Below are 21,292 nucleotides of genomic sequence, written 5' to 3' on the forward strand. Positions count from 1 at the left end.
TTTAATTTTTATGGTTACTACTTGTGTTGCTTACTCATGACTTCTCAAAACTTCAAACCTATGATGATTGAAGTAGCCTTACATTTAAAATTTTTCCGTCTTAAGAGTTTAAAGTGTTGAAAAGAAGCATTTCACTTAATGTGGACACAGCCACCCGCGCATTGGTTTCGAGGCGGCGACAGCTCTCCCACGGAACTCCGGCGCGAGGCCGAGGCACGTCATTGGCCCTGACTGATTTGAAAGGCATTGAAACCGGTGAAAGGCTTGCAAGCCTGCATTTGTGGAGTTGCCACCAATTTTTATGGAAAATTAGAACCGTTCGAATACATCGCGTCATGTCAAGACACAAAGTAGTGACATGAACACTAAGAAATTCGTTACCCTTAGCTTTATATGTCTAGAATGACTCTCGTGATGCCAATGAACGCGGATATTCACAGAGATTTTGAGTAAGGGATGAGGGTACGTATTAGGAAGCTCGCTTATTTGAACACCTAATCCCGCCCGCCTCGATAGCGGCCTCTACTAATGATCAGGGAAATTGTTCATATTTGATATGTCATCGATGTAATGCATGCAACGCAACAAACATAGATTAATCCTAGCATGTGAAATTAGACTACGTCGGTTCACACGTGTTTTAGCAAACAATTTAGTCGAAGTAGATGTTGGATTCAATACATGTGAATGACATATAATTAAATCATACATAGCAATAATTACGACAAATGAATTACAATAATTAAAAATTACAAAAATTACAAGGCTTATTTGATCTACGTCAAAAGCACGCTAAAAGACGGGATTTCAAAGAAGAAAATAAAAGGAAAATAAAATTAGAATTAAAAATATGAAAATATGTTAGATTAGAGGTGATAATACGAATAATAGTGGATTTAAGCCGTAATTAGGATCTACGTCAAAGCGAGAAAGAGTTCAGAGGCAGAAACCAACCCAGAACAGGTGCAGCATCTGCTGCGTCCTCTGGAAGAGGCGCAGCACTTCATGCGTCTGTTCTAGAGCTGGGCTCTGGCTGTGAAGTCAGAACCGCAACATTGTTATCGTTCGTTGGTAGATTTAGGATGAATTATCAAAATTAGACTCGAATTGAAGTGTTTTAACCGATTATATGTATCTGGACAAGTCATAAAACGAATCAAAAACGAGAAATTACAGTGGTTTACATGATTATGATTATACAATGAACTTGTGTCGGAAATACAAAATAGGAAAAACTTGAGGTTAGATTAAGACGAAACTGGAGAAATAAGATCTGGAAGAAAACTTAGTATCAAATTAGGATTCCAGAACCTCGAAATGAACAAGTTGAAACCCCGAAGAATCGATTTGAATTAAAACGGCGAAAACCCGCAAGTATTGAATTACTCGGGATTAAGGACGAATTAAGCATTGTAATTAAAAGGGAATTGTTAAAACATGATTTATATACGGAAACAACAAAAAGGACGAAGGGAAACGAAAGAAATAAAAAAGGAGAAATTTACAGGAAGTCGAGGAAGAAGAAGAAGAGCAGGAGCAGCAAGCAACCTCTGGAAGAGGCGCAACAAGGCTGCAATCCTTCGAAGAGGCGCAGCTACTGCTGTGTTTCTTCTCGACGTCTGACCTCTGCTATTTCGTAAAAACGGTTTTAAAAGGCGGATTTTAAATCGGTTTTCGAACGTGCTTTTGATATAGATCTACATTAATTGATACAAAATAAAAGTACAATAATAAAATGGGATTTACACCCTAAAACTTACATGTTTGACGAAACGAGATTGACTAAATTTATCGTTTTAGTGATTGCTCGACTCGAATGTGCGTGGAAAGTGCCCTCGTTAGAGGATTTAGTAGATTGATTAGGTTGATTAAACGTGGAGTTGGTCAAATTGGTCGGTCTATGCAACTTGACTAGGACTCAGAATGATCTGAGCTTACATGGTCGATTGATAAGCACGTAGATGTCGAAAGGCAATAGCGTAGTCTAGAATGCAAAGAGAGAGAAAGAAGGGGCGGAACACTCGCATGCCAAATATAGAAGCTGAAGGCCTCTATTTATACTAAACATACGGAAGAGGTTAGGAATGACACAGATATGGAAACAAATCACGGAAATATTCTGAAAGATGCGAAAAGAGGGTTGGAGAAGAGGCGCAGCAGCAACTGCGATTCTTCGAAGAGGCGCAGCACCAGTTGCGTCATTTCCCCAGAGGTTTCTTTCTCAGCAAGAAAGATTTCCGCGTTTTATTATTGAATTTCGGTAGATATACACTTCCTTATTCCATAAAACACAATATTACGGTAGATATTTACTTAAAATATTAATTTTAATTAGGAATAAATATCTAGAGAATTCTAGAACATTCCAGAATATTCCGACTCGGCATTTAAACGGGTTTTAGAAAATAAAGCGATTTTTGACCCGGACTCCAAATAAACTCTAATTTCTATCAAAAGACCGTATCGGTGCGTAGATGATGAACGAGGGGTTGACTCGAGTGTTTGAGCTATCACTTGACGATAAACTTACGGACTGTCATAAATCATTCCGCGTATCAAACATGCGGCCCAATCATCACTGGGTGGTTGGCGGGAGGTGTAGAAATGAGGTATCTACAGAGCCCCCATTTTGACTGAGGCTTGGACAACGCGAAATTCAACGTATAGCTAACAGGTTAATCGAAGATTACAACCTGATGACTATGGCGACGCGAGGCGGCTCAAGGGGTCTGAACCAACGACTTGTCGTCGAGAACATTTTAGAGTCTGTCAACTATCGAGGAGGGTCATTTAAAGTCCATTAGACTACGTAAGGAAGCTAACCAGCCATAAGAAGAAACCATACTTGAAACATCCCTGGGTGGAGGACTCGAAGGTACTTATGCTCTCCAGAGAATTTTATCTTAAACTCCGTGGGGAAGAATCATATGTTGAGTCGACAACATTGCGCCCTTGGCACCACTGAGGAGAAAATAATAGATTGACAACGACGCGTCCTTGGCATCGCTGAGGAAAAGTGTTTGATCGACAACGGCATGCCCTTGGCACCGCTGAGGAGAAAATCTGCTCAGGTCGTCGCAAGCGAAATTCCGATAAAGAGAAGAAGCTCATGAACTGTATTTAGTGACCATGCATTCTCGCTGAGGAACAAAATATCCTGGTTATCTATAGTCTGTTGAAGAGAAAGTGCAGATTCGGACGAAGAGAACACCCAAAAAGGAGCCATATGCTTGGGAAGAAGTGCATAAAGCCCGGGCCCACAAATAACGAACTTATAACGAATTCTGACGAATCTCTGAGGAAACCTGGTGAGGAAAAGGCGCCGCAAAAGCTGCGACCCTTGGAAGAGGCGCAGAAAGTGCTGTGTCTTCTCCCAAGCTCACCCCTGTCTAGGTAAAACTCTACTTTAAACCGTGTTCGTTTTCATTTCAAAAAACACAAACCTATTTCATTTCTTTACAAAACTCAACCAAATTCCAACCAAATTCCGTCAAAACATGATCAAAACTCGCCATAAATCATGACTAATTGAGGTATGTATCTTGTACTTGTTTTATTTTGCATTTGAGCTTTGATTTTGGGTCGAAAATTAGTTTTTATACACCCATTTATTTCGAAAATTTGGGGCTTTTGTCCCAATGAATTTGCTTTATGAAATTGACATTAGAAATGAGTAATTGATTACATTAGGAACACAACCATGTATTTCTGTCAGATTCTCGACAAGTATTAAGGACTTGAGGGCGAAATGTGACAGTCTCTTGCTAAACCGTAAAACCCTTCGAAAATGGCCCTATGCTAGTCCATTTTTTTTATGAAACTTGATGTTTCGAAACCCTTGAGTAATGGGTAAACTTGCTATCATGCCGGATTTTCAATTTGTGACAACTCCTCCAGGACACTTTTGTATGTCATAATTGTTATTATAGCGAAATGCTGCCGAATTTTTGACTCGAACTCGCAACTAGGCTTGAATTTAGACTCGTCTTGACATAACCTACCACATGTGTGGTCGGGCTTTGGAAAATATGGCCAAAGATGGCTAGAAATGCCGTTTTGATGCTTGAAACGCTTGAAAATACTTGAAAAATGTGTCTGACATCGCTTTGTGTATTTCGATTTTACAGAGGATATTCCTTCCATGTCGAGGAGAGACCCCATGGACACTGACTTTGACCCTTCCACCGCTACAGGAGCGACCCGGGAGATGGAGGAAGATAGAGAGGAGGAGGCCCCGCGGATGGCCAATGTAGGACGAGGCGGCCATCAGCTTGTAGGAGCGCCTGAGTGGGCCAAGAAATGGGATGGTAGATATCTCATTTGGGCGGCGGAGAGCCACCGGTCGTATAGGACGGCGAGGAGCATGGTAAACCTTCTGCTTGTTATCCCTTTACTTATTTATTCCTTACACATTTCATGCTAAAGAAAGCTTTCATTTGAATTGACACAGGAGGCTGGGAACATAAGGTTCTTCTCTGGTTATACGACGATGATAGATGCCTTCGGGAAGCTGTCGGGGGAGGATAAGGCTATCATCGAGCGGGGAGCCTTTGGTGCCTTGTTACGAGGCTGGAGGGAGATCAAGGAGAGGAAGATTCGCGCTAACCTCGTCTTGATTCGAGCCTTTCTCGATCAGTCCTGGGACACGACCTCAACTTTTCATATGCCTTTTGGAGAGATCAGGGTCACCTTGGAGGACTACGGCATGATCTCGGTTCTGCCGTGTGGAGAGGAGCCATTGGTGTGACTGTTGGCAGCGATTAGAGTAGACTCGCCGAGGCGAGGAGTCTGGTCGGCTAGAACTTGGCTACGGGTGCAGCCCAGGTTCCGTGTTTGGTGTCGAGTACCTACGTCAGGGACTACTTCGGTGGTAGGGTTCCGGCGAGACTGAGGATGGATGGACTCCTAGTTCCTCCACCACCTTGTACTACTGAGCATCGGGCTCGTTTGTAGTTGTGGCGGTTCTTGTCTTCTATTTACTTTGGAGACAAGGGGGAGAGGCTATCGACGAAGCTTCTTCCGTTTCTTTCTGACTTGAGTAGCCTAGGTCACAAGGGCTGGGTTACTCCTAGCTTTGCGGAACTCACACACCACATGAGGGCCATGGTCCGTCCGGAGCTGATGGAGAAGGGGACTTCTCCTGCCACTGTTGGTCCTGGACTCCTCTTAGAGGTATGAACCTTTTTTTTCGAATTACTCCTAGCTTTCTTGAGAATATGAAAGATCATTTTAGTAGAAAACATTTTGCAATCATCATTATTTTGCCTGCAGGCGTGGGTGTACTCTTACTTCCCTGGCTTTGCGCCCACGAGGGCGGCGGACGTACCGAGAGCGTACCCTGTCTTGAGGGACTGGGTAGTATGTCGTTAGAAGCGCCAGCGGTCTTCTTACGATGTTTGTCGGAGGGGCATGAATGCCCTGAGTTTAGACAGCGTAAGTGTCTTTTGATCTTCATTTTATTTTTCCTTTATTTAGAGATGATCATAGGAATGACCCCTCATTTTCTTGCTTTAGTGGGTGCCTCTGTAATACCCGCCCCATTTAAGGACCCTTTGACCGACCATTTGACCACAAAAGTGTTGGAGCTAGTGTCCTCCACAATAGTGCGTTTACATAATAAATCTCATTAAAAGAATATCATCAGATATTTAATTATTTGATCCTCGTCAGTTGATTAACGTAAATCGATAACGGTTGGCTGACTAGAGTTTGACGTTATTGTCGTGAGACGGCGGTGATCAACTGACCCCTTTCGGTCACACCTAAAGGAACGAACCCCAATTGACAACTAATTAATTGTATGAGATACAATTTATTTAGTCCCTTGATTTATAGACTAAGAGGTTAGTCGATTATTTTTAGAGAGATTTCGAGTTGCGAACTCGAGGCACGACAGTTATTATTTAATTATGTGATAATTGAATAATAAATTTTGGGAGACGGGTTTTAGTTAATTAATTGTTAATTCACTAAAATTGTACTAATTGATTAATGTGATTAATATTAGTACGTAAATAATATGTGTAGTGGTACACATATATTTACGAAGTGATTTGGACGAATTAATTATGGAAGTATTTAAACATGAAACGATGTTTAAAATAAAATTACACGTATTTGTGTGACAAATATAAGAACCAACATGGACCCGTAAATGGGCAAGTGGACCGTGTAAAATAGAGTTGTGGATGATTAGGAACATAATCATTTCACCTTACTTTATATACTTCCATAAGTTATCTTATTATAGATTTTGCATGTGATGTAAGATTAAATAATATAAGACAATTTGAACACTCTACCTCACTCTCACCTACCCGACCCCTTCCCTCCATATAGACTAAGTTTGTTCATTTTGTTACACTTGCTCACTTCACTTTTGCATGTGAACAAATATTAAGTCTATCTCTCTAAAAATTATTACACATCTTTACTAAGAAGTTAGTAATCAAATTTTATTACTAAGAAGTGTTAATAATATTACAAATAATATCAAGGGTATAAATTTTAACAAATTTCTAGTTAAATACTTGTTAGTTTTGGGTTAAGTTCTTGGGTGCATCTTGAAGGAGATCTTCTCTTTGAAGATTTGTTAGGAGGATCATCTATTTGTTATAAGCTCAAGATCAAACTAGAAAGGTGATCTAGTTTGTGCCCTTATTACCATAAAATCAATGTAAGGAAATTGTTTTTCCTTAAACTTACATTTTTATGCTTTTATATTTGCATGCATGTTACATATATCATCAAAATGATAAATTATGAGATAATTTAATTTTTATTAGAGAGTCTAATATGGATCTATGATCTTTCAAGTGGTATCAGAGCTTAGGCTTGTAATTTGCATGTTGATTTTAAGCATATTAATGAATTATGAGATAATTTATAAAACTCAAAAATTGGGTTAGAAGAAGTTTTAGCACAAAATTTTTGGGGCATGCATACCTACTGATATCAAAAGATTTGTGGTTTAGTTTGGTGATTTATGAAGTTATTTTGCTATTGTTAATGATTTTTGGTAGAAAACCGAGTCAAAATGCCGTTTTTAAGTTAAAAATTGACTAAAAATAGTTAAAAGTTGATTCGGTCCGTGGAATTTTTATGGTATTTCATGCATGTTTTCTACTGTTTGTATGCAAAAGGTTGAAGGTTGGTTCAAATTTTTTGCATGTTTATTGATTTTATGAGATACAAGTCGATAAAAGTGAAATAAATTAATCATAATTTCGAAACAATTGAATCTGCCCTTGATAAATTTATGTACATTTAAAAATATTATTTAAATGTTAAAACCGATAAATATCGATCTTTTTCTTCCTAAATTTTATCCGGATTTTTGGGGCAATTTTTCTGACATTTTGGTGTTCTTGGGAGTGTTCTAGAATACTCAAAATTTTTGTTTCAATTTTTGGGTAATTTTTCAATTATTTTGGATTTTTACTTAATAATTATGATTTTTACCGATTAAATTAGCAAAAAATCACCAAATCAAACTAATTTTTCATCATAAAATTAGTGAGGACTATTTTTGAGTTTCAAAACAGTTTGGACAATTAGTTTGGACTTAAATGAGACTTAAGAGTTGATTATTGATTTTTACATGTTAAAAATCGATTAAATCCACAAAAACGAGAAGAATACCAACGATTGATAGATAGGGCGATTTTGGCATCATTTTACAACATTTTAAGCATATTTACGTAAGTTGAATGAATGATTGTCATTTATTTAAAGTATTTATCTTGTTGTACCTAGTATGCCTAGTTTAATTTTAATCGTTATTACCCGAAATGAATGGGAATATCGATTTGTTTGTAATTAAATACGATTTCGTATCGTCGGTTTGTAATTAATTAATAGTTTTATTTATTTTTTTAATTAATGTATAATAGGAATAGCTATGTAATTTAAATTGTAATAGTTATTCTTACCAGCGTTTCCAAAAGACGGATTACATCGAGACAGAGTCTTTTTTTGGAAGGTGTTCCAAATCCCACAAGAAGGAGCCACTTTTGAAATGAAGAGGCAAGGGACCAAGGAGTTGGTTTCCGATATGTAATAGTCTAGTTTTTATTAACAAGGTGGCCATACTAGGATTTATTCATATGCTTACTTGTTTGCTTGTTTTTATTTTCGCGCATGCCAAAATCGCCATTCACATGCATTTTATCTTCGCGATTGTCAATTCACGTCATTTACATTCACCGACTTAGTTCACTTATAGGGAATTTATGACTAAATTGACAAGATCTCTCACATAAGTAAAATTGAGATTAGCCTTACCAATTAGTAACACCTATGAATCTCTTGTTCATTAGAGCCACGCTCGCCCAAGCGGGGTGTTCTCTTTTTACCTTGGGTAAGTAGGGTGGTAAACGGTTATCTCACGCTAAAATTGGTTAGACTCAACAGGATATAAGACGGTCTTGTGTTCCGGGGCTAGTAGATCGATTTAAGGAAATTCGTCGACCAAGAGTTCTAGAGGTAGAATTAGTCAACGTGACTTACCGAATTTACAAGATTATGGGATGTTTCGCCCAAGCGATGCTCATTTTTGTTTAATATTTGGGTCTTGGAATCATTTATATAATTTAGTGGGAGATAATTATATAAATGTTAAAACTTGTTAAAGATGTTTCACAAGTAAAATTAAAACATTGAATGTTAATTTTACCTATTTTTCGTTCATTCTCATAAATGTATGACATCGCGCACTACATCCTCCTTTCTCTATTTATTGTTATACTTGTTTCATTATTTCATAGAAAGCGGTTTCTTTGAAGGAATTATTGATTGGTAACATGATTTACCAATTCACCTACATAAGCTTACAACGATTTTTGCGGTTATTATACAACTTAATTAACGACCATACATATTAAAAAGGGGTTTCATGTTGCAAACTTATATTACGAGTTTAAAAGGAAGTCACATTTTATCAAGAGAGTCTTGATTTCGGAAGTTTGCGAAAAGAGTTTTCAAAAACACTTATAATACTCCAATATGATACCGTCAAATGGCTCACTTCGAGAAAGGCCAAATCGATTGTTTATGCGCTAAAGAGTTTAGGCATATGATAACAATTGAACGGTTAGGTAGTCCAATTTCGCAAGAAGTTGAGATTTTGCCACATGTTGCACTCACTTTATAGTAATTCAATCTTACTAAGTGTATAAAATATCACGAATGACTTGAAAAAAGGTCTTCATAAGATTCATTTTTGTTTGTTGAAGCAAAGAGGAATGTGAAAGTGAGTGGGAGTTAAAAAGATGCAACCCTAGATGTATGCGATAGGACAAAGTTGAAGGAGACATCTACTCAAAGGATAGGCTAGTTCCACTATCTTGGTATGAGATACCAAGTATGGGTCATTTCTTTGTAAAGAATTTTACATGAATTGACAAAACGTAAGACGTCTAGCATAGGACATTTTTGTATCGAAATAGAGCTAGAGTAGCAATGATTTCGATAAGGAGAAATGTACCTAAATTTGGTTTTAAAAGAATGTAATTATCTATGTTTATACATAGAAGGCATCACTCATGTGATTTAAAACAAAATGTTGTACCTAGTCCTATGATAACTTTGTGGTTAGTTTAGACCACTTAAGTTAGAGGAATTTTACATTCTTCACGAAAACTAAATGTTATACTATCTTGTAGATTTTAAAGTCTCTAATCTGGTGAACCCAATTGATCAAACCTCAAGTAAATTCTTTTCAAACGAGTAAACGAAAAGCACATTGAACAACCATTTGATTGTGAGTCTTATGGTATGTGTGCATGTATTATGTTTTTCTTTTGCAGAAAAGAAACACAATAGTGAGGTGATTGACCATATACATACGGATGCTTAAGGCTGATAGTTGGTTATATATATTTATTTCGTTGCTTTTACCGTAATGTTAAGTAGATATGAAAACCTCATATCTATTTAATAAGACATAAAAGTAATTTTTGAAACGTGGAATATTTTCAAAATGAAGTAGTAAACCAAAAGCACGTCAAGGTCAAGATGTTGATCGGAAGTTTCAAAGTAATGACTTTGAAGATCAAATGGGTAATATCAAGTAACGACCTTGATAATCAGTAAGAAGATTGTGAACCAGTTCACATAATACCTTCTCCTTGGGACACCATAGAGTATGGTGTAGTCAAGTATATAAACCGAACTTTATGAGATATAGTTTGAGGTTTGTCGCAATTTTTGTAAGCTATTTTCTCACTAAAAGTTTAAAACCTAACTATAATAGCCTAAATGACTCCATATGAGATATGGATAGGGAGAGTCCCTAACTTGTCTTTTTATACATTTGGGATCATAAATGTTTATGTTCAGAACCAATTTGTGTATTTGTGATGGTTATCCAAAATTGAACCACTTGGTTTTTACTCCTCCAAAACGAGAACAAAGAGTTTGTGGCTCATAATACTGTCTTTCCAGAAAGATTTTCATTTTCTGGAAGACAGAGTGGGAGAAATTTTGAACTTACGGAAGTCCAAGACCCACAAACTGAGTATAATGCAAGAAGACGTTCTTTATTGTGGCTCAGTGGTTATAAGGAGATAATTTTGCGATAATATTACGTTACTTTTCAAAGGTGACGAATCTTAAACCCTCATCAAAGGCTTTTCTATAGTATGAACTCTATGTGATGGTGTGTCACCATGCAATTCGAATTGATCTCCTTGCACACGATGCGATAAGGGAGGAAACACGAGATGTTTTCGAGACTTGATTTAAGGTGAATACTTTGGTTGGTTACCTTGATCTTGTCGTAAAGGTTACATAAGATGTTTAAAATTTGGGCTTGTTATAGAGAGTTTGTGACAACCCAAATGCCTTTATCAATTCGTATGGTCTTAGCAATATAGCCTCTCATGAGGATGAGTTTAGGCAAAAGGATAACGAAACTTTCTCCTTGAGTGTATCTTATGAAGGGAGAAGTTTTGTTGATGTTGTCAATGCTAAGAAGCATAGCATGCTTGAAAGATCCCTTTTGTGATCTATATACGTCAAAGAGTTGGAGTTTTGGGTTCAATCATGTAGTCTATCAAAACGGTATTACTCGAGGGTCGAGATAAGATGATGATACATGGAGTTTAGTGGGAGCTAAAGTGAGTTTCTTAGTCTAAAATATGTGCTTGACATATTAGTGACTAGAAATGTAGCTAAGGTGATATTTCTTAGTCTAAAATATGTGCTTGACATATTATTGACTAAAAATGTAGCAAAGGTGATATTTCTTAGTCTAACATATGTGTTTGACATATTAGTGACTATAAATATTCTCGGGTGAATACTTAAGAGTAGCATGGCGCATATTAAATATCCGGATCTAATGAGATAGATCTCTATGGATATTAGCATTATAGTCAAGTGACTTATGTGATAAGATTCTTGATTCGTTCAAGTTGTTGAACAATTAATATGATCTCTTGTGCTTCCGCTGCAGGATCTATTAAATATGCTAAAAGCTTCTCTCGTTGGGACTTATCATGTTGAGAATATGAGAAGTCATTACCAATCATTTCCTAGTGAGTGTCACTAGATGATTATCAAGAGCATCCTTGAGTACTTAAGAAGCATTGAGGATTTACTCTTGTAGTTTGGAGGAATTTATGAATTTTGTGTAAAAGGATTACATGGAAACATTCCTATGCTTATAAGATGTTATGGACCTCGTTAAGAAATGGTTAGCATGTAAGAGTGCTATGTGCATAAAGAATAATATGTATAAGAAGTTATACATATGTGTATAAGAAGTTATACATGTATAAAGCAAACATGTATGAGGAGTCATACATAAAAGATGTCATATAAAGGATGTGTATGTATAAGTGTTATACGTACAAATCATGAACGAAAGCTAAGAACATTACAACATCCGATGTTGTAAGAGAGATAGTTGATAACCGGAATTTAATGGGACTAGAGTAGTTCTGTTAGCCAAATATCGTATCCAAAAAGACTGTGAAAACAGTGGGAGTGTTTGACTGGCTTTAGAACCAGAGTCTAAAAACTTGTTTAGACGTGTACTTAGAAATGCTCTATGTGATGAAAAGATTGCATAGAACAAAGGAAAATAGCAATGGAAATTAGAGTGATGCAACTGTTGCTTATCCTCTAACCAAAGTCGTAGACATGATGGTTATGTCATCTCAATGTGAATTGAGGAGTATACCTTAATTGCTAAAGATCGTTATGTAAATATTGGATAGAGTATTGATATTTACGTAAGTTATGATCACATTCATTGTTAGAGTTTCTTTAAGAACTCAATTATTCAGTTTGACTGAAAACATTGAATACCTTGTTTATCTGAATAAGTTGTGGAGACAATTTTGAACACTATTCAAGTGAACAAGATGAACATTGTATTTTGTCCGTAGTCACTTAATGAGGTGTCGTCTCGGAGTGACTAGATTGTAAGTCGATTGATGGTTGTTCAACACCATAAGGTCATACATGATGACTAGTCGATTACATAGGCAGAGTGTGTGACACTTTGCCGGACAGTGACCATTTAGAGAGTCCCTAAGTTCTATTATAGACGCCTGGTCGTGGCGGGGATCTCTAAGATGTTCTAATGAGTCGATTCTTTTGACTGGAGACTATTATCTGAGCAAGTGCAGTTTCCGAGTGACTTTGGTTTTTGTCCTAGGTCGTGCCGTGAAAGGAGGCCAAAAGGGCATTTACTAGGTCATGGTGATCTGTATTGTGCAATAGGATAGATAGGGCATACAGGAATTGTCTACCCACGTTGGGTAACTATATCTCAAGGCCACTCGAGGAGTTAATGACTACAAATGTGTGGCCACGCTCGGAAGTAATCTGTGAGAGATTTTTCCGGTCAGGTAGTCACACTCCCGATCGAGAAAACCACTCGCGATATGTTCGTGTGCAAGTGCAACCTGAAAGACACCTTGCATTGAGTGGGAGATTAAAACGGACAAGAGAATTGGTAGCGCACACATTATGTCGGACAAGTGGGAGATTGTTGGAGTTAGGGTCCTCCACAATAGTGCATTTACATAATAAATATCATTAAAGGAATATCATCAGATATTTAATTATTTGATCCTCGTCAGTTGATTAACGTAAATCGATAACGGTTGGCTGACTAGAGTTTGACGTTATTGTCGTGAGACGGCGGTGATCAACTGACCCCTTTCGGTCACACCTAAAGGAACGAACCCCAATTGACAACTAATTAATTGTATAAGATACAATTTATTTAGTCCCTTCATTTATAGACTAAGAGGTTAGTCGATTATTTTTAGAGATATTTCGAGTTGCGAACTTGAGGCACGACAGTTATTAGTTAATTAATTGTTAATTCACTAAAATAGTACTAATTGATTAATGTGATTAATATTAGTACGTTAATAATATGTGTAGTGGTACACATATATTTACGGAGTGATTTGGACGAATTAATTATGGAAGTATTTAAACATGAAACGATGTTTAAAATAAAATTACACGTATTTGTGCGACAAATATAAGAACCAACATGGACCCGTAAATGGGCAAGTGGACCATGTAAAATAGAGTTGTGGATGATTAGGAACATAATCATTTCACCTTACTTTATATACTTCCATAAGTTATCTTATTATAGATTTTTCATGTGATGTAAGATTAAATAATATAAGACAATTTGAACACTCTACCTCACCCTCACCTACTCGGCCCCTTCCCTCCATATAGACTAAGTTTGTTCATTTTGTTACACTTGCTCACTTCACTTTGCATGTGAACAAATATTTAGTCTATCTCTCTAAAAATTATTACACATCTTTACTAAGAAGTTAATAATCAAATTTTATTACTAAGAAGTGTTAGTAATATTACAAATAATATCAAGGGTATAAATTTTAACAAGTTTCTAGTTGAATACTTGTTAGTTTTGGGTTAAGTTCTTGGGTGCATCTTGAATGAGATCTTCACTTTGAAGATTTGTTAGGAGGATCATCCATTTGTTATAAGCTCAAGATCAAACTAGAAAGGTGATCTAGTTTGTACCCTTATTACCATAAAATCAATTTAAGGAAATTGTTTTTCCTTAAACTTTCATTTTTATGCTTTTATATTTACATGCATGTTACATAGATCATCAAAATGATAAATTATGAGATAATTTAATTTTTATTAGAGAGTCTAATATGGATCTATGATCTTTCAAAAAGATCATGGGAGGGGATAGGCGAGAGGATAAGAGAGCTGTGTGATTGTTTACTTGACCTAGTAGGAGCTACTCGGCCGAGTGGTGATAACACTCGACCGAGTATGAGAGTACTCGACCGAGTATAGCCACTGTTGACGCTTTGTTATAAAACGCAAGTTCGTAAGTCTAATTTCATTTTCGACGGTTCCCTTTATCTCTAACTCTAATATATCTCTCTCTCATCTATCACCCACTTCTCTGTACACTCCCACCTAGCCTAGACACTAACCAAGGATAGGGATTGGTTTATATGCGAAATGTGCGAGTAAGGATGTCATCGTTGTCGACTTCGGTCCATGTCTCAAGGTAAGTCGTCGTTTCGGTGTTGTCTTTTAGTAGGTCTTTGGGGTAATTTTGTGATAGGATGTGGTTACTGTGTGTAGGATTCGTCTCAGAGTCTTGCTTAGCTAGTTGTTGAATGAGTTTTCATTGATTAGCGATAAGGCAGGGTTTCCCCTACTCGGTTTACTGTTTAATCATTATAAGTATATGTTTGTATTGTTGTACAATTTTGTATCTGCTGATCGTTGTTGGTGTGTTGGAGTTGATGTTGGTTATGTAATGGTTGTTGATGATGTTTGCAAGGCGCGTCCTCGGCTGAGTGGAGTCACTTGCGGGAGTGGCTTCATGCCCTAGTTTTGCCCTCTGTGGAACCCGCCACAGGAGGGGATTTGCACATTAATGAACTGGGTTATCGCTCGTTGATGAGCGGGGATTAGGTGGGGATTGGCTACGGTCCCCCCACTGACGGTGTGGATTACCTGTTGCGATGGGTAATCTAGTTGGGCTACACACCTTAGTGTGTAGTCAGTTACTATGTGAGATCGGGAATTGGAGGTGTGATGATCAGTAGTTTGCCTTATTGTACTTGTCTTATTTTGTTTTACAGTAAACTGACCCCGTGTTGTGTTTTCAATACTGTGGTGATCCATTCGGGGATGGTGAGTAGTTGGTTTAGCAGGTACAGTTGGTCTTGTTGCTTACGGGCTTGGAAGGGAAACGAGTCACCACACTACCGGATTAGATGTCCTTGCCACATATGCCTAGTAGTTATCATAGTTATCACGTTGCATCTTGCTACGCTATTTTGTGTTGTAAAGACTTAAAACTATTTTAATAAATATTCTTTCATTGTTTATTTGATCTACTACCTCGGGCAACCAAGATGGTAACACCTTCATACACTGGGGTGGTCCTTCGTATGGCACCTTGGTGTACGGGGGTGTTACAAAGTGGTATCAGAGCGAAGATTTCGGAACCTGGACCAATGAACCCAATGAACATAGGGTGTCAGATTAAAATGAACCTGGTGTATGTGTGTTGGGAGCCCCTTATGTCTGTTTTGGGTTAGAAGGCGCCCTCATCTCAAAATGCCGGCCCCAGTCATGCTTAAGCCAGCCATCGTGGAAGGGTAGATGATAGGAGTATTCTGTGTTAAGTGTGTGTGTGTCATATGTACATGTTTGCAGCAGCTTGTGCGATAATGTGTGCTTAATACTATGGGTGTAGTACTTGTGAATGACTAAGTTTGTGAGTTGTCGGATGAATGATAAAAGGGTGACATAAATTGAGCAAGGTAATATGTGACCAGGAAACTTCGTAGGTGAGTATGATAGACCTTGTGTCTGAAATGCATTTGTAGGTGGTCTCCCTAGGAGTAATGAAGTACCGAATATGTGTAGAATTGCATGATAAAATGTGTCAACGTAAGTTCATAGCTTAAACGTATCTATTGTGTAGTTAAGATTAGTAGTATGCATTCGTGATGACTTGGATTATTTACTACGATTTTGTGCAAGAAACAGGAATTAGTCGTAAATAACTTAATCACGTTTATGATTCGTGATGTGCCTTGTTGTGATAGAATTAGGGTCTAACGGTGACGAGCTTGATTATGTGGAACTCCGAACGTCGTTATTTATTTTGCAGGTTTGATAATTTGAAACTTCGTTCCTGTTCTGTTGAACTCGGCCGAGTAGAGTTCAAACTCGACCGAGTAGGCCACACTCGGCCGAGTAAAGAGGCACTCAGTGAAGTACCCAGAATGACAGATTATATGTGCTACTGATCTCTGGATACTCGACCGAGCAGGCCAAATACTCGACCGAGTAGTCCATACTCCGCCGAGTAAACCCGATACTCGACCGAGCACCAATTTATCGCGACTCAACTTGGTTCAATTTGAAAACCCTATAACTTCTCTTATTCTCTTATCTCCGCCGCATAATTCTCTCTTTTCCTCATAAATCTTCAAAACTCTTCATCTCTCAAAACAGTTGGGTGATTCTTTGGGGTAATTTCTTATGGATTTCATTCTTGGTTGTTCAAGAACCTCAATCAAGGTAAAGCATTCAATCTATTTCTTCAACTTATTATCAATTTATGGTAGCAATTATTCAAAACTTCGAATCCCTAGCCCTTATAATCAGAATTTGATGTTTCTATTTTGATATTTGGGTTTTAATTACTTTTAAACATCGCCTATGCTTTCCCCAAACGATTTTTATGCTTGAAATCGCTCATCTTATGTTGCAAAATTTTTCTAGGGTTTGTTCTAAGTTTGATTTTTGGTCTCTTAGATTGTCTTAGGATGCTCCTTAAAGGATTATTTGATGATAAAAATTCTTTTCTTGGATAGTATGATTTGTGTTTGCAAGAAAAATCCGTCTTAAAACTTCGTCTTAAAGGTGTATGATTGAAAAACAGTCCATACTAAGGCAAAATATTTGGAAATATCTTTGTTAAAATTCATCTTTTTGCAGCATGCCGAAAGCAAAAGGTCCAGCTAAGACGCGGACTTGTACCAATGTTTAATTGGAGAAGGTCAATCTAGCCAAGAACCGTCGTTTCTCCGGTGGAAGAATATCCATCGATAATCTTCTCCGACTTCAAGCAGCGTAATGCCTTTGTAGCTCTGATGAGTCGGACCATGAGACCGACACGGTGTATGAACCCCGACATCTTAGAGACTTTGGGGGTTAAATGTGATACAATTCATATCTTTGAGATTTTGGGAATGGAGGGACTCTACCACCTACACAAGAAGTCCTACCCCCATCTGACCCTGGAGTTCTTAAGCTCCTTTGTGTATGACGAGAAAGGGAAGACTGTTTCGTTCTATCTTATGAATGAGGATCATGAGTTGACCCTAGACTAGTTTGTCGGCCACCTGGGCCTAGAGGCGGAAGAGGAGGGATACCTTAGCGATGTAGCAAAGAATAGTGAGGCACCCCACTACCTACCCTACCTGACTGGCCGACCCATTCCTAGTGCGAGTGCCATGTTGATCAATGATGTTCAGCATGTGTCACTCCGTATGTTTCTTAGGATGATGACTTGCCTTTTTTTCACATGGGAGGATGTGAGTAAGCTGAATTCTCATGAGGTCATGTTGTTGATGTCTTACCTTAAAATTTGTCGGGGTAAGCCTTTTTACTATAGTGCCCCGTGGGTAGTATGCTCTAGTTTTGACCATATGGCACGGTCTTCGAACCGTTATATTTCTTGTGGGGCCATAGTTACCCGTTTGGCTCAGAGGCTGACTGACTTTGAAGCTCCACCTCTATCGGGGGATGTGTTGGTTGAGACCGTCACTACGATGAACGCGAAGTATTGGTGTAACAACAGATGGCTTAGAAAGTTAGACGATGGGTCATATGCTTGGAGAGTGAGAGGATCTTTGTGGATGGTGCTCCCTGATCCCGAGCACCTACCAGTGATAGACCATTTCGCTGAGTATGACCCGGGGAGTGGTGGACTTAGACCTGACTCTCTCTCCTACTTGATCGACCCCACCATCCTCCTAGACCTACCCGAGCCTACCACAGTGTCAGAGAGATAGCCGGTTTCTCCCTCACCTCGTGAGCTCCGTAGAGGGAGAGTGTCTAGGGTGGACGAGGTTGAGGCTGAGCCCTCTTACTCCACACCGAGCTTCTACCCACCGCGGTACTCTCCCTACCCCACCGTTCATGACCCCAGGATGCAGGTTAGTGACTTGACTGAGCGGATCTTAACTACCTTCGTGCTCCGGAACATGCATGAGATGGCCTATAACCAGGGCATAGTGTAACCCCAAAACACGAAAACAGACTGCCCAAAACACACTCGATCGAGTGCCTAAACGTACTCGATCGAGTAGAGGCTACTCGATCGATTGCCCACCATACTCGATCGACTGCCCCGACTTCAAACCCAAAACAGACCTTCTGATCTCTAACATACTCGACCGAGTAGCACAGCCACTCGATCGAGTGACCCCCTACTCGATCGAGTGCCCTATATACTCGATCGAGTACCCAAAAACACGATTCTGGTTATTAAAACGTCAAATACCCACTCGATCGAGTCAGACCAACTCGACCGAGTACCTCACTTACTCGATCGAGTACCCCCTACTCGATCGAGTCATGCTGACTCGTATATACTACCCGCATGTTATCTCTCATATCCCAACATACTATACAACTTTATAAACTCAACATTATAATCTAACAATGCATGCGGTTCTACACAACTCCTCATTCAATCGACAAATAAACTATTCATGTTATCAAATGCCACATAATAAACAACCAGCATGCTTCTTATACAAACAACATATATGCACACCTTACTAACTTTTCAATCACCATATCAATCTTCTACTCCCAATCTCCATCAATTCACAACATATATCGTCACATTCACATACAAGCTAACAAACACCACATATGACCTTGACATATACCCCCCATGTGACCGGTTCAAAATTGTAGGGCGAGTTCGCAACTTTAGGACGTCTCCCAAGCCTTTGCATTAGGTCCTACAACCTCTACCCCGGGTTCATTTTAATTGACTCCCTATATTCATTAGATTCATTGGTTACAGTTTTCAGGATCGTCGCTCTGATACCATTTTTTAACACCCCCATACTCCAAGTGCCTTACCAGGACCACCCAGGTATAAAGATGTTACCATCTCGGTTCCCCGAGGCAATGATAGTCATAAGACAATAATGAAACAACATTTAAATAGTATAAATTTAGTGAAAAAGATACAATCAAAAACGAAATACCAAAATACGATTACATGTTCTCAAAACCAACTGTCTACTCAACTAAATGAAATGTCTAACAAACTACTCAGGCTACAACGGAAGACTCTATCATTTGAAAGTGGCACATCCTAGCTATCCCATATAACTCGACAAATACCTGCTCAACAACTGCTCACCATCCCCGAATGGATCACTACAGTTTTTAAAATAATAAACGGTGTCAGTACTAATCACACAATTTATATAATCCAATAGCACAACAATCAACACAGCTCAAACATCACAGATATACTCCGAACTCCATCACGAACTCCACAATACTGACTACACACTAAAGTGTGTAGCCCTGCCAGAGTGACCATCGCAACAGGTCACTCCACGCCGCCAGTGGGGGACCGCAGCCGTTCCCACCTAATCCCCGCTCATCTCCATCGAGCGATAATCCCAAATCCATTAATGTGCACATCCCTTCTGTGGCGGGTTCCACAGAAGGCAAATAATGGGCGTAAAGCCACTCCCGCAAGTGACTCCACGCAGCCAGGAACGCGCCCCGAAGAACACTGACAGATACAAACAATCACAACTATTAAACAGCAATCAAAACCAATAACCGTCACAATACTCGTATGATAACAATCAACAATCACAAATCACCACCAACACATTATGGGACTAATACTGAGTATGGAAACCCTACATGGAAAGCAACACAATCAGACGATCTCAACAGCTGTTATCAAAACGCCTCTTCTACGAATCCTCCTCCTAACATACAATCATACAAATACTACCAATCAAGAAACACAACAAAACCCCCAAATCCCCAAATTAGGGTTTAACTAACTTTAACGAAATACCATAAAAACATACGTAGATCTTACCCTCGACGCAAGGATCACAAAGGTGTAAAGAAAGGTGAATTTGACCTTCCAAGCTCCGGGATTTGCCAATTATGCGATTGATGCGAAGAACGTAGATTATTTTCTCTTTTGAAAGTAATTAGGTTTGTAAAAGTGTATTAAGAAAGTGACGGAAGTGTTTATATATTAAATCGCATTATTAACAAAACCCGACAAATCATCCCCCCCGTAAACCGGCTACTCGATCGAGTAACTGACATACTCGATCGAGTGCCGCCTACTCGATCGAGTATCAAGGCTACTCGATCGAGTACCCAACCGGTTAGAAACTGTTTTAAATCGTAAAACACCCTTACTCGACAGAGTAAGGCCCACTCGATAGAGTACCCAGAGGCTCATAAAACCGTAGTATTACAGTCTTCCCTCCTTAAAAAGAACTTTGTCCCCGAAGTTCAAACCACAATAAAACAAAGACACACACTACTACACTCCCGACTTAACAACCAAAACAAAACTCAACATAAAACATGTTACTAACCCAAACTCAACACGACTCAACCACAACAAACATAAAAAGAAGATGTAAAAACTCTTAAAAACTCTTTGCGATCATCTCCTACCCCCTAAAAGAAACAAGGTTACGTCCCCGTAACCATACATACTTGATCAAAAAGGAAAGGGTAACGCTCTCTCATGGCCTCCTCTGCCTCCCATGTAGCTTCCTCAGACTTGTGATCAGACCAAAGGATCTAAAGCAAAACTGTCTCACCACTCCTAGTCTTCCTAACCTTTCGGTCAAGAATCTGCTTAGGCACCTCAAGATATGACAAGGACTCATCTAGCTCTAAGCTCTCTGCATCTAACACATGTGATGGATCACTCACATACATCTGAAGCTGAGATACATGAAACACATTATACACCCTCTCTAATGCAGCTGGCAAAGCCAAACGATAAGCAACCTCTCCAACCCGCTCTAATATCTCATAAGGCCCTATGAACTTCTGACTCAGCTTGCCTTTCTTCCCAAATCTCATAACCCCACGCATAGGAGACACTTTCAGAAGGACCTTATCCTCAACCTGAAACTCTATATCCCGGCGATGTAGATCTGCATAACTCTTTTGCCTATCCCGTTTGCTCTCATCCTTTCCCTGATCATCTTAA

Source organism: Silene latifolia, unplaced genomic scaffold, assembly GCF_048544455.1.
Source record: "Silene latifolia isolate original U9 population unplaced genomic scaffold, ASM4854445v1 scaffold_57, whole genome shotgun sequence".
Lineage (NCBI taxonomy): Eukaryota > Viridiplantae > Streptophyta > Magnoliopsida > Caryophyllales > Caryophyllaceae > Silene > Silene latifolia.